This window comes from Callospermophilus lateralis, chromosome 17, assembly GCF_048772815.1.
Source record: "Callospermophilus lateralis isolate mCalLat2 chromosome 17, mCalLat2.hap1, whole genome shotgun sequence".
NCBI classification, from domain to species: Eukaryota; Metazoa; Chordata; class Mammalia; order Rodentia; family Sciuridae; genus Callospermophilus; species Callospermophilus lateralis.
Genome location: NC_135321.1, coordinates 5,714,405 through 5,726,387, shown reverse-complemented (window position 1 = coordinate 5,726,387; position 11,983 = coordinate 5,714,405).

The window sequence follows — 11,983 nt, the reverse complement described above, 5'->3', positions numbered from 1 at the left end:
GCTTACAGATTTTAGATTGATATATGAACAGAACAATAAATACTATGCAGAAATTTTTGTATCTCTTCTGTTTTGAAACATTATATTTTGTTATTTTTTATTATATTGATATATGCAATCTAGCACATTCCTCTCAAAGAGCTGTTTGTTATTCTAATGAATGAACTGGGCAAGAAAGATGCAAACCCAAAAAATACACCAAACTGCAAATGGCTCTGTGTGCAGAGCCTCCATCTTCACTAAGTACATTCGTTTATTACCAATGTGGCATAAACATTCCCGTGTGTGAGCATGAGGTATCCTCCACATCGGCACTGACACATTTCTGAAAAGAACTAGATAGTGGCTTAGGTTTGAAGGAGAGTCTGACATCCACTCCCTGGTATCAGCCTTAGAATTTTTGGGTATTATGTTAGGCACTTAATCAGCCTTCCCAGAGAGTATCAACTTGATTTTGAAACTGCTTTGGAAAATTAGAAATCCCATAAGCAAGGTCAGAACTCTCCTAGCTTTACATACTGGCTAACACTAGATATTGACAATATTTCTGAATTTTTGTTACTCCAGTATTCAAGGTTTCTCTGCTGGTTCTGCCTATACCTAGCCTTTTTTAGATTTCCTGTATGACATAAAGGACTTTGATTTTTGAGTGAATGAAACTGAAATATTCTCATATTCAAATATAGTACATTACTTGAATATGCACTTTACTTACAGAAGAGACAAAACATGTATAAGGTCAATAGTTTTTCAGGTATAGTTTAGAATTTTACAGCCTGTATATCTGTATTTATATCTATCTATCTATCTATCTACACATATATATTATTATTAAAAATATTGGATTTATACAGGTAATTTTTTAATTATGATTTTCAATTTCTCTTTATTTGCCTATAGAATATGAGAAAAATCTAGTGATAATAATGCAGAATTAGAGATGAAGTCCACATATGGCACAAATTATAAATCCTTGTGGTGTGTGTGTGTGTGTGTGTGTGTGTGTGTGTGTATCACTTTTGACTACTGGAAATACAATTATCAAAAGCTCTATAAAATTTTAAAAAAGGTAACCATAGAACAAGACTCCCAAAACAATTCCATTTCTCATTTATTTTTTGTATTTTTTCTGTTGCACAAAAAGAAAATAATTACCTGAAAACACTTAGACCATTTTAATCGATTTTCTGGTTGAGTCAAAATCAAAAGTGAATACATAGATCTATGCTGAGCAAAGATCAAAATTAGTCCAAAAAAATCCAGCAATCATTCTTCTCATTACGTCCTCAAATGAAATGAAAACCCCTCTCCTTATAAGTTCATGCACACCGAAGTTTATGAAAGATTTATTTATAATTGTCAAAGCATGTAAGAAATGAGGATGTCTTTTGTAGGTGAATGGATAAATAAACCATGTATCACAAATAATGGAGTATTATTTAACACTAAAAGAACTGAGCTATCAAATCATGAGAGTATATAGAGGAAACTTAAATGTACATGACTGTGTGAAAGAAGATACTCTGAAAAAGCTACCTTCTGTTTAATTCTAACAGATTTACACTTTGGAAAGGCAAAGCCATGAAGATGGCAGAATTTCCTGGCTTCTTTCTCAAGGTCTAGTGTGTGTGTGTGGCGGGGGAGAATCCAACAGACTGAGCAAGGGAATTTTTGGACACTGGAACCACTCTTCATCATGCTAAATTGGTGGGACACATCACTATACTTTTGTCAAAACACATAAAACGCTCACATCAAGAGTGAACCCCACCTGAAAAGATGGACCTGGGTTGACAATGTGTCATGTGGGTAAGTGAATTCTACCAAATTCACAGCTGCCTCCTGAGATGTTGACAGGGGAGAGGCTGCCTGTGTCCAAGGCTTAAATGACAACTGTGTAGTTTCTGCTCAGTTTGGCTGGGCGTCTAAAATTGCCCAATCAAGGTCAGTTTTAAAAATTGAATTCACAATTATAAAAGTTTACTCAGAGGGACCAACAAGCCTGGCTCCTGAGGTTTGATTTTCATTTTCATGCAACAATAAAAGCAGAGAGATATGAATATAGTGAATTATCTTTTGTGTAAACATCTGTGTCGTCTGTGATTAAATACAACTTATTTCCTCTTCTCCCAACTTAATGCCACTCCCATATTTCCTGTCTTGGACTGCCGCACACCAGCAGTCCAGTGCTGACCTGGAATGGCAAAGGCAGGTATCCTTTATTTGCCTGTGATCATAGGGAACACGTCAAAGGCCCTTATTGAAAGGAAACTTCTTTCTCTTCCAAGTTTTTTGCAAGTTCCTATTCATAAATAAGTGCTGAATTTAGTAAAATCTTTTGGGGCTTCTATCGAAAGAAATCTAGATTGACTCCTTTATTCTAATGATATGGTGATGGACTAATATCTGGATGTTGAAAAAGCTTGCATTCCTGGATGACCTCACCCTCTCAGCATCATGAGGCATCTTCTCTAGGCATATAAAGTTGGACTGGATTTGATGACACTTGTTAAGGAATTTCCCATGATGGACATTGGTCTCTATGTTATTTTTCTTACAAGGCATTTCCAGGCTTCGAAAGACAAGTTGTACTTTATTCCTTCCTGCTCTATCTTCTGAAGCAGTTGGGTGCTCCGCCCAGGTCCTCCTTGTCTCTCACAGGCCTGAGGCCCTCCTTTGCCCAGCACTGAAAGTGCAGGTGGCTGGCTGCTCTCAGCTGAGTGAGTCCCTCGCCAGCAACTTTCTTAGCTTGAAAAAGCTGCCTTTCCCAAGGCGTTCCGTGACTACAATGAAACAGGCATTTGAAAGGTACAGGAGTTATGCCTGCTGGGGACAACCCATGCAGGCGGAGGGACACACTTTGAACATCTGAAAGGCGTAATCATGTAAAGACTACTCTTAAATCCAGCAGTCCACTTGTTATGATATTGCAAGTCTAGCATCCCCTCTGAGCTGAAGGGCAGTGAATCTGATGATTAGGTGCAGAGGTCAATTACAGCAGCAGAAAGGTCCAGAAATAGTTCAGTTCTTAACAAAGGATCTTCCTAGAATCTATAAAATGTCATCACCTTCAGTAATCCCCTATTGTTTGACTTTGAAGCAATCTACCTCTATGATCAAACCCAAATTTTGTACTAGGAATAGCTTTAAGGGAAAAACCTTGAAAATGGATATTCGAATGTAGATTTCTGGAATTTATTAACCAATTTGATTAGATTAAATGTATTTAAAAACCTGTTTCAACTGATGAAAGGTATACTAGGTACACATCTTACAATGGCAGAACACTTACTTAAATTCCGCACCTATACATACACCTATACATATACATACATGGGATGACTAAGAAGAACATCTTTGGGCAACAAAGTATCTGCTGTCGGAGAACACCCTAATAAAATAAAGAGTGTACCCTAGCCCCCTACTTAGTTCTTTGTGTAGTGGAGAAGATGATGGAAAGAGACCATCCAAGCACTTGTGGTCACTGAGTCAGGGTCCAGGTCAAGAACCAGCAGCTTCTTTTCTTACCCCAAGAACTGTCTCCTCCAGCTCCAAGTTGAAGATTAGGGAACCAGAGATGCAAACTGTCGGTGGGTCAAATTCCACCCAACTTTTACCCACAGTCTCAGGGCCTGTCATGTTGAAGCCAGGACATGGGCTGGGAAGGAGTGAGATCCTCACACAGAGAGGGGGACAACAGGCGGATTGCCTTGGAGTTGGGGATCGGGCAGCTGCCAATGCTGTCAAGCCCCCTTTCTCCCAGAGGAGCCCTCTCTGTCTCTGGCTGAAGAGGTCATCACCTCCTGCCTGAAGGAGCTGCAGCTGCCCCACACAGCGGCTGTCTTCCAGGTGTAACCAGTCTTCCCCAGGGAAGTCCTCAGGGTGCCCTCTTGCTCCCAGACCTGCAACTGATTCACCTCCCAGCACAAGCTAGAAGGACAGCAAGGGAAGCGTGTCCCTGTTCTGTTGATAGGACTGAGAGCAACGTTGGTGGAAGTGGCTGCCACAGCCGTCAGATCAGGGTTACAGGAATGCAGAGTTGCATTGAGTGGAACGTGTTCAAAAACAAGCTCGTCACATAGGGATTCTGGGCCAAGGCTTTAGGTGAAGGTTCTGAGAAGGGCTTCAATACACTGTTTGTTCAGTTGACTGAAACTTGAAACTAAAACTGGTGCATTCTAAATTAAGTTAAAATTCATCTTGGGGATGTCATGGAGGAAGGAGGATGAAGACCCAGGGAGATTGGAATGAGGGAGGTTCCTCAGGGAAGACTCACTTACCAGGACCTGTGTGTGTCCTTCAGGGTCCCTCTAGGAGGACAGAGAGAGAAACCCACTCTTGGAAAGGAGCCAAGAATCCCTGGAGGACTCTAGGAGGACTCTTATCTGTCGACAGGAAAAGGCAGTGGGAACTGCTGCCATCAAAGCAGGTCCTTTGAACTCTGTCGAAATGATGGTACCCAGGGCTGCGCGGCAGGTGGTACCACTTTCCCACTCCTGGCCAGATTGGTCTGGTAAGTCCAGTGGAACCCGTTCTGCAGCCACGGAAGCTGCTCCCTGGTTGGCTGGAGCTCCCAGGTCCTTCAGTTAGATGTGATCTCTGGGTACTGTCCTGGGTGGAGCAACCTGGTAATTACTCACCTGTTCTGCAGAACTTCACATTTCACATCCATGGCTTCCCATCCAGCCAAATGATAACTGAGGTGGTCTGTGCAGGTTTCTGCATCACTTTTCAAATGCCAGCTTCTGTGGAGCCCTGAACTCTGTCTCTTCCCAGGGAAGAGAACATGCTCTCTGTCCTTGGGACCACTGTCCCCAAAACAAGACCCAGAACAACAGCCCAAGCACAGGCCAGGTGAACTGCGATGCACCTCCCTTGAATCCCTTCTCTCAGGGGGTCACCACTGTGAGCTGAGATCACTGGGTGTCCTACAGGGGCTCATGCAGTTTGCACAACAGCTGGTCATCCGCAGTGGGAGGCTCTGCCTAATTGGACCATGGTCAGAACTGGTCCTTCCTCTCCCTGTCCTCCCCTCTACTAAGAATTATTTAGTGCTTTCTTTACTAAGGTCACATTGTATCAAACTATCTCAACCCACCTTTCTTTAATTCTTTGGATTCTTGTTAAATATCTTAGTCTCTTAACTCCAACATCTACACCAGTTTCTGTCAACTGCTTTTAGTTTGTTTACTAGATAGAAATCATTTTTTTGTTTTATTTAGTGTTTTTATTTCTTTAATCAGATACATGTATCAGTGCTTGGTACAAATTAGAGTACCTGTATGTCCTTACCTTTCTTAGAGGAGTGTGGATTCATTTCTCAATAGGTTTGCAGATTATCAGATAAACTGCAGCAGTTACTACAGCAGTTCTTATCTCAGTTCCTCTGGATGTAACACATCTTTAATGGTGTACACATGTATCTTTAAATACTCTGTATTTTGTAATAGCTTTGTTTCCTTTTTAATTTTTTATATTTTATGCATGATAAATAATAACATTTAATGCCTTATTTAATTGTTGATAGGCACTATTTTATAAATCTTATCACAGTAAAAGTTAATTTAAATCTGTATTTACTATACTCATCTGAGTAATGATATTTTAAATGTACAAAATTAAAAACTTCCTTGGATAGGGAATTATTATTTCTAAATATTGATGTGACAAGCAGCACACTCTGTTTCTAAATATTCTATCAGTTTTAATCATTACTGCTGAGTTGAGGACATATAGAAAATAGAGAGAACCTGGGAAGGTGGACATATTTATTTCCAACCTGAACTTTGGTTCTATTTTTCATTGTCTTTTCTTTGAACTTTAATTCCTAAGTTTAATTACATTGGTTAGATTAAAACAGGTAGGGAAACTTCCTTCTGGCTCTGTATTATATCAGTATATTTTTTTCTCCAAACTTGAGAGGAGGCATGCAAAAATAAGCCCATGTTTTCTGTAAGTCCTAAATCAGACTTTCCCTGAATAGCTTGCTTCATGCTTTGTGTACTCTTGTCTTCAGAGGCTTGAGGAGTAGACATAGCCCCAGGCCCTTTTATAAATATCACCCATGTGGAAATCAGGAGAATTAAGAAGCTACAGAACAGCACTACCTTGAAGAGAGAGATGTTACTTCTTTACAATGAAAGTATTTCCTTTCTCTGTTGGCAAAACCACTGTATCTTATAACTCTGCCTCCAGCCTGCATCAAGACTGAATGGGGTGGGGGCAATCTTGAGTTCGCTCTGGCTGTTTGAATGTGTGCAGCTCTGGAAGTTCAATAACAGTCTTCAGAAAAAGCATTTAGTACGTGGTTGGAGTCCTGAATTATGAGTGCAAACTTCAGCTGTGTCTCCTTTGTTCCCTCATGTCTTCTTAGACTTAGACGAAGTTTTTAGACTCAAGAATTTGCATAGACTAAATGAAGTTTATGGATCTATGCTGTGCAATAAGCAAAACAAGATTTATTATTACCAAACGTAAACAAAGCCTGTACTTATTGATTTGCATTAGAACTTCTGTGTTGTATCCATGGTAAGATTCCACCGTAGCTGAATTGATTCCTCACACAGTAGGTGATCACTGCATGCTTATTGTAGGGTTTGAGAAAATTGCATTGTTGCTACTAGAAAACAGATTCAAATTTCAATTACTAAAGAGAGTAAATATTCTATATAAACTGATAGCTTCCTATAATTTTCATTGAGCTGAAGTAAATTAAAATAATACAGAGAAGGAGATTGAATTGGTAGTTTAAATGGATACCCAGAGGAAATAGTATTATTCTTTCAAAGTCTGTCTTGGGAAACTTAAATAGAAATAAATTCTGAATAATATAAGTAAAGGTTTATAACTTTTTATGTCCAAGTTTTATACTAATAGATGCAAACTCATAGTCAAAGAACCCACTTTATCTCAACCTGAAATCTGAAATCATGAAACGTACTGTCCCAGATTGGCTTAAGTTTTCCATTTTGCTTTGAAATCCAACTTCTAGAATATCACTTTTAACTAGCTTATCTTTAGGTCGTGCACCTCTAAGAACCAATAGTGGGACAATGGAAGATCTCTCCTCCTCCCTGTAACCACATTCCTAAGACTTTGTTTCTTTTTTCTTTTTTTTTTTTTTTTTTGAGTCATCTGAATACATGTAACACATAAAACTTCTGCTAATTTTCTGACTAACTCTGCTTCTAGTAGAGGATAAAGACTTTATCTTTGTAGCTCTCCTTTTGTGAGATTTATTTTAGGTCAATTCTCTCCTGTCTACATCCTGAACTGATTCCACTTTGCCCAGAGTAGATTGTGGCAGAGCTGGCTGGGCACACATGCTGTGAAGCCTTCCTTCCCAGCCTCCCTCCTGCCTTCCGCAATTACTCAATATTGGGCCATCAGCAAACAGTTTAAACTGAGCCCCAAGCTGTTCGTCAGTGAAGTAGTACTTACATTATAAAGATGCCAAACAATAAGATAAGAATATAACTCAATTACATTCATATGCTGGACACAGTGATCACTCAAATACCATTAGCATTTACAATCATTATGACAGGAGCATGATTCTTTATAGGGATTGTGCAAAGGAAGTGAATTTTCTAATGTTAAATTATTACCTATGAGATCTCTGGACATTTTTTAAAATTGTGGGAGCCCTACATTATAAACCATTTCCATTTTATATCACTACTTAGAGGACTCAAACGCATACTTATGAAGATTTGACATAGGCATCATGTAAAAAAGAAGAAAATGATAGCTATTGTGTCTTCTTTAGTATTGAATTACCCCAAAGGCACTTTCTGAGTTGTCATAAGATAAAGATTTTAAATATGTTAAGTGCTATTTATTTTTTTTACCTCTCATAGTGCACAAATTGTATAAGAGCACATATTCACTAATGACTAAAGTTTCTTTACATCAACATGTAAGTCTGCTTCATTCTTCAAATGTTTTGTATACATATGTATAACACACACACACACACACACACACTATAACATATTTATGTTTTAGAGGCACTATAACATTAAACTGAAATGAGAAGTATTAGGAAATATCTGCTATCCACTATTTGCAAACAAAGCACCATATGTAATTAGTTCACACAAACATTGACTAATCTTTGAAAACTGATTATGCCAAACAAAACTGAATTTTATGTTTAGCTTGAACTTCTCCCCTGAGCTCCAGCCTAACGTATCTGGTTTCACATTCACCATCTTCACTTAGCTGCTTGTTGGGGCAGAGAACCATGACCTCCCTCGTCTCACCACTACCTCTGACTCTAGTGCACACTATCAGTCTTGACATCATGTCGCACTCCTGTCACTTTTTCATACACTGCAGCCCCTTCAGACCATGCCTGAAAATCCTCTCATTTTCACTAAAAGCAAAAGCCTAGCTTCATGCAATGGTCCCTAAGTTCCCATAGGATCTGTGCACTCCTCCAAACATCTCTAACTCTTCCTTTTCTACCCACATACTGCAGACATCCCATGCATCCTGATCTATGTAATGAGTCTTTCTTGGTTATATGATTAAAATTTCAACCCCTATGTGAAATTCTCTATTGCCTTCTGTATTTTATTTCCCTGACATCACTTAGCAACATCTGATTTAATTTACAAATGATTCGCGTATTGTCTATCTCTCCATTAGCATGTAAATATTTTTAAAAAACAGGAAAATTTTATTTGATGGGGAAAAAAACTGCAGCTCAAGGATTATGGGATAAATGAAGAAATACCAATCATTTGCAGAAACAGGACACAGAAACATCAACTGGAAGAGAGTATCTTCTTTTGAATCCAGAAAGAAAAGGTCATTGGAGAGGTTAGCACTTTTGAGTCAGAGAGACAGAGAAGTATTTTGTACAAGAGTAAAAGTTCTTCTCTCTCTATTTCTCTGTCCATAGTTTTAGCATGGCCAGTTCTACATCAGTGTGTTAGTCAGCTTTTCATAGCTGTGAACAAAAGAATATCTAACAAGAACAACTTAGAAGAGGACAAGTTTGTCTTGAGTTCAAAAGGGTTGAGAGGGTTCAATTTATGGCTGGCCACTTTCATTGCTCTGCACCTGTGGGGAGGCATCGCGTCATGGTGGAACAGCACTGCAGAGCATAGCTGTCAGCTCATGGCAGCAGGAAACAGAGACAGAGGAACCAAGGACAAGCATGACCCCAAGGGCATGCCTGCAGTGACTTCCTTCCTCCAGCCATGCCCTACTTCCCACAGTTACCTCCCTATTATTCATTCAGATTATTAATCCATCATATGGATTAATCTACTGAATTAGTTACAGGACTCATTATCTGATCATTTCACCTGTGGACATTGCTATATTTTTCTCATGAGATTTTGAGAGACAAAATATCCAAACATAACAAGCAGTGTCACATACATAGGTAAGATCAGTTTGGGAGGAGAGCTAGCATTTATTTTAATGGAAGAATTTTTAAATTATTAACTGTACATTGCCAGTATACAAATCAACTATGAATATTTTGGCATACTTATTCACATAATGCTTCTTAAGGTTATCATATTGGTAGAGAATCAGTGAATCACATCAAACAGTTCCAGGAACTTTAACTGATGCATATTTAATCTCCAACTCTTCTCTCCCTCTCTCTCTCCCTCCCCTCCCTCCCCCTTTCTGTCTCTCTCTCTTTTTGTATGCTTGTGCAGTGCTGGGGATCCAACCCAGGGCCTCCTGCTTACTAGGCAACTACTCTACCACTAAGTCCAATCCTCTGTTTTTATCTTGAACAGATAACTGGAAAATTACCTCCTTCCTTCTTTTCTCCCCCTTCTCTCCCTCTATTCTTTCCTATCCCCCTACTTTCCTCCCTCACTCCATTTCTTCTTTCCTTTTCTCTTTCTCCTGACTCTGGTCTAATAGTACTCTTTAAAAAACTACTGATCTTCCTGCAAATTGAGTAGAAAGGATAGAACAATGCAGCCTTGATGTTCACCACCCACTCTCTTCCAAGGGTTTCGCTGAAGGTGAGATACTCTGGCCTAAGGACTAGGTTTGGATTCTCTCTCCACGACTAATCCAAGCCTAACTTAGATTGAATAAAGAAATAAGTGTGGTATTTATTCACCATGACTCAAGCAACAATCTAATCTTATGTGGAAGGATGATCTGCATGAAGCTCGACACTCATGTGACAGGAGCAGGCAGCACCATCATGTCCAGCACTCAGAGAAGGGCTTCCCAAAGAAGTCCCTGAGAACAGAGGAGAACCCATGACTGATTGGCTAACTTATTTTCACTACTTCAATGTTTGCACCAAAATATAAATATTTTAGGGTTTGCTATGGTAAAGAGAACGTAAAGCAATTGCTAATCTAGTAAGTGACTTTGGAGTACGTGCTGTGCTTATGTTTTATTTCATACCACACTTGTTCAGGACTTTACTTTAAATCCTAAGTTAGACCCTAGAGACAAAAAGAATATGAATTTATGTCTAAATCTTTGTAATTCTATCCTTAAATAACATGTTAATAGTCAATACAACTATACTGTCTAAGGTTTATGTGAGGTAACCAGAAAAACAAATAACTAAAGAGTAATCAAAGAAAGGTATAGATAGATGTTTTGCTCAGTGTTACAGCACTTGCCTAGCATGCCTACGGTCCTAGGTTCCATCCCCAGCATGACAGATGAATAAGTAAATACACATAAATACATAAATAGATAAAAATAACAATTATTATGGGCTGGCGGAAGTTCTGCCTATCATGTGCGGACCCCTGGGTTTCATCCCTTGCACTATATATAAAAAAAAAAAAAAAACATTAGTATGGTAAAATAGCACCTTTTCCTTTAAGGACAACAGCACCACATATAATCCACTTATAAATAAATTTCTTTTTTCATAAATATGAAACTCTTCAGGTCTCCGCTGACTTGTTAGAAGTAAAAGAATTTTGTTTTCCTACTGAAGAGAAATAATAATGAATTTCAGAATAACATATCATAAAACTAAGGTAATAAAATTACTACATATAGCACTAATAAAGTAAAGCAATATAAACTGTGAATGGTTGGTTTACTTTCCCAAAAGAAATTATTATATCCACATGGACTTACATAAAATTTAAAACATTTTCCTTGCAGAACTGAATATATATATATATATATATATATATATATATATATATATATATGTGTGTGTGTGTGTGTGTATGTGTGTGTGTATGAATTTTGGGGATATAATTATAAAATCAACTCTGAAAGCATTTTATCTGGTGTCTCACCTGCCATACCACAAGCTTTATCAGTGAGCCAAAAATAAATAACCTAACCCTTCTATAATAGCTGTCACTAGAAAGCTAAACAAAGTCACCATTCATCTTGCTCACAGTCATTTTACCCTTTAGCAGATGTGCTCTTTGAACAAATTTATTGGCCTTATGAATAAAGATTAGCACTCCTCTGTTCTACTCTGTTGGGAAGAACATTATTCTACTGTAAATGGACATAAAATTCAACTAAATGAATGCTTTAAAAGTAAAAAAAATAAAAAAATTCTTTGAACTAAGCTTTCTGAATACACTGCAGTACTGGTTTTCTCACATATATTTAATGAATATTTTAAATAGATTGAACCCACATCTGGAAATATATATATAAAATAGGGTTAACACACTGTATCCTCTAAGTATATAAAATTATTATGTGTCAATAAAAAAATTAAAAAGCTATGTGAATTTTCTGTTTAATTTTGTTATGTGATTGGTAATTTAATGCAATTACATCCATAGTTACAATATTGCATATCAATATTGTTTGTTTTCATCTTTAAATTTCATTTATCGTAGTTTCTGAATATTGATATGTATTTAAATGTGTATGACTCATGATGGTTTATGTACAGTTCCCCTTCATCTAATTCATAGAATGAATTTATATGTTGAACTATAATTGTTTTCAGATTGCTAAGTATGTTCTGTGCTCTTATGCATGTTATATGTAATGTAAC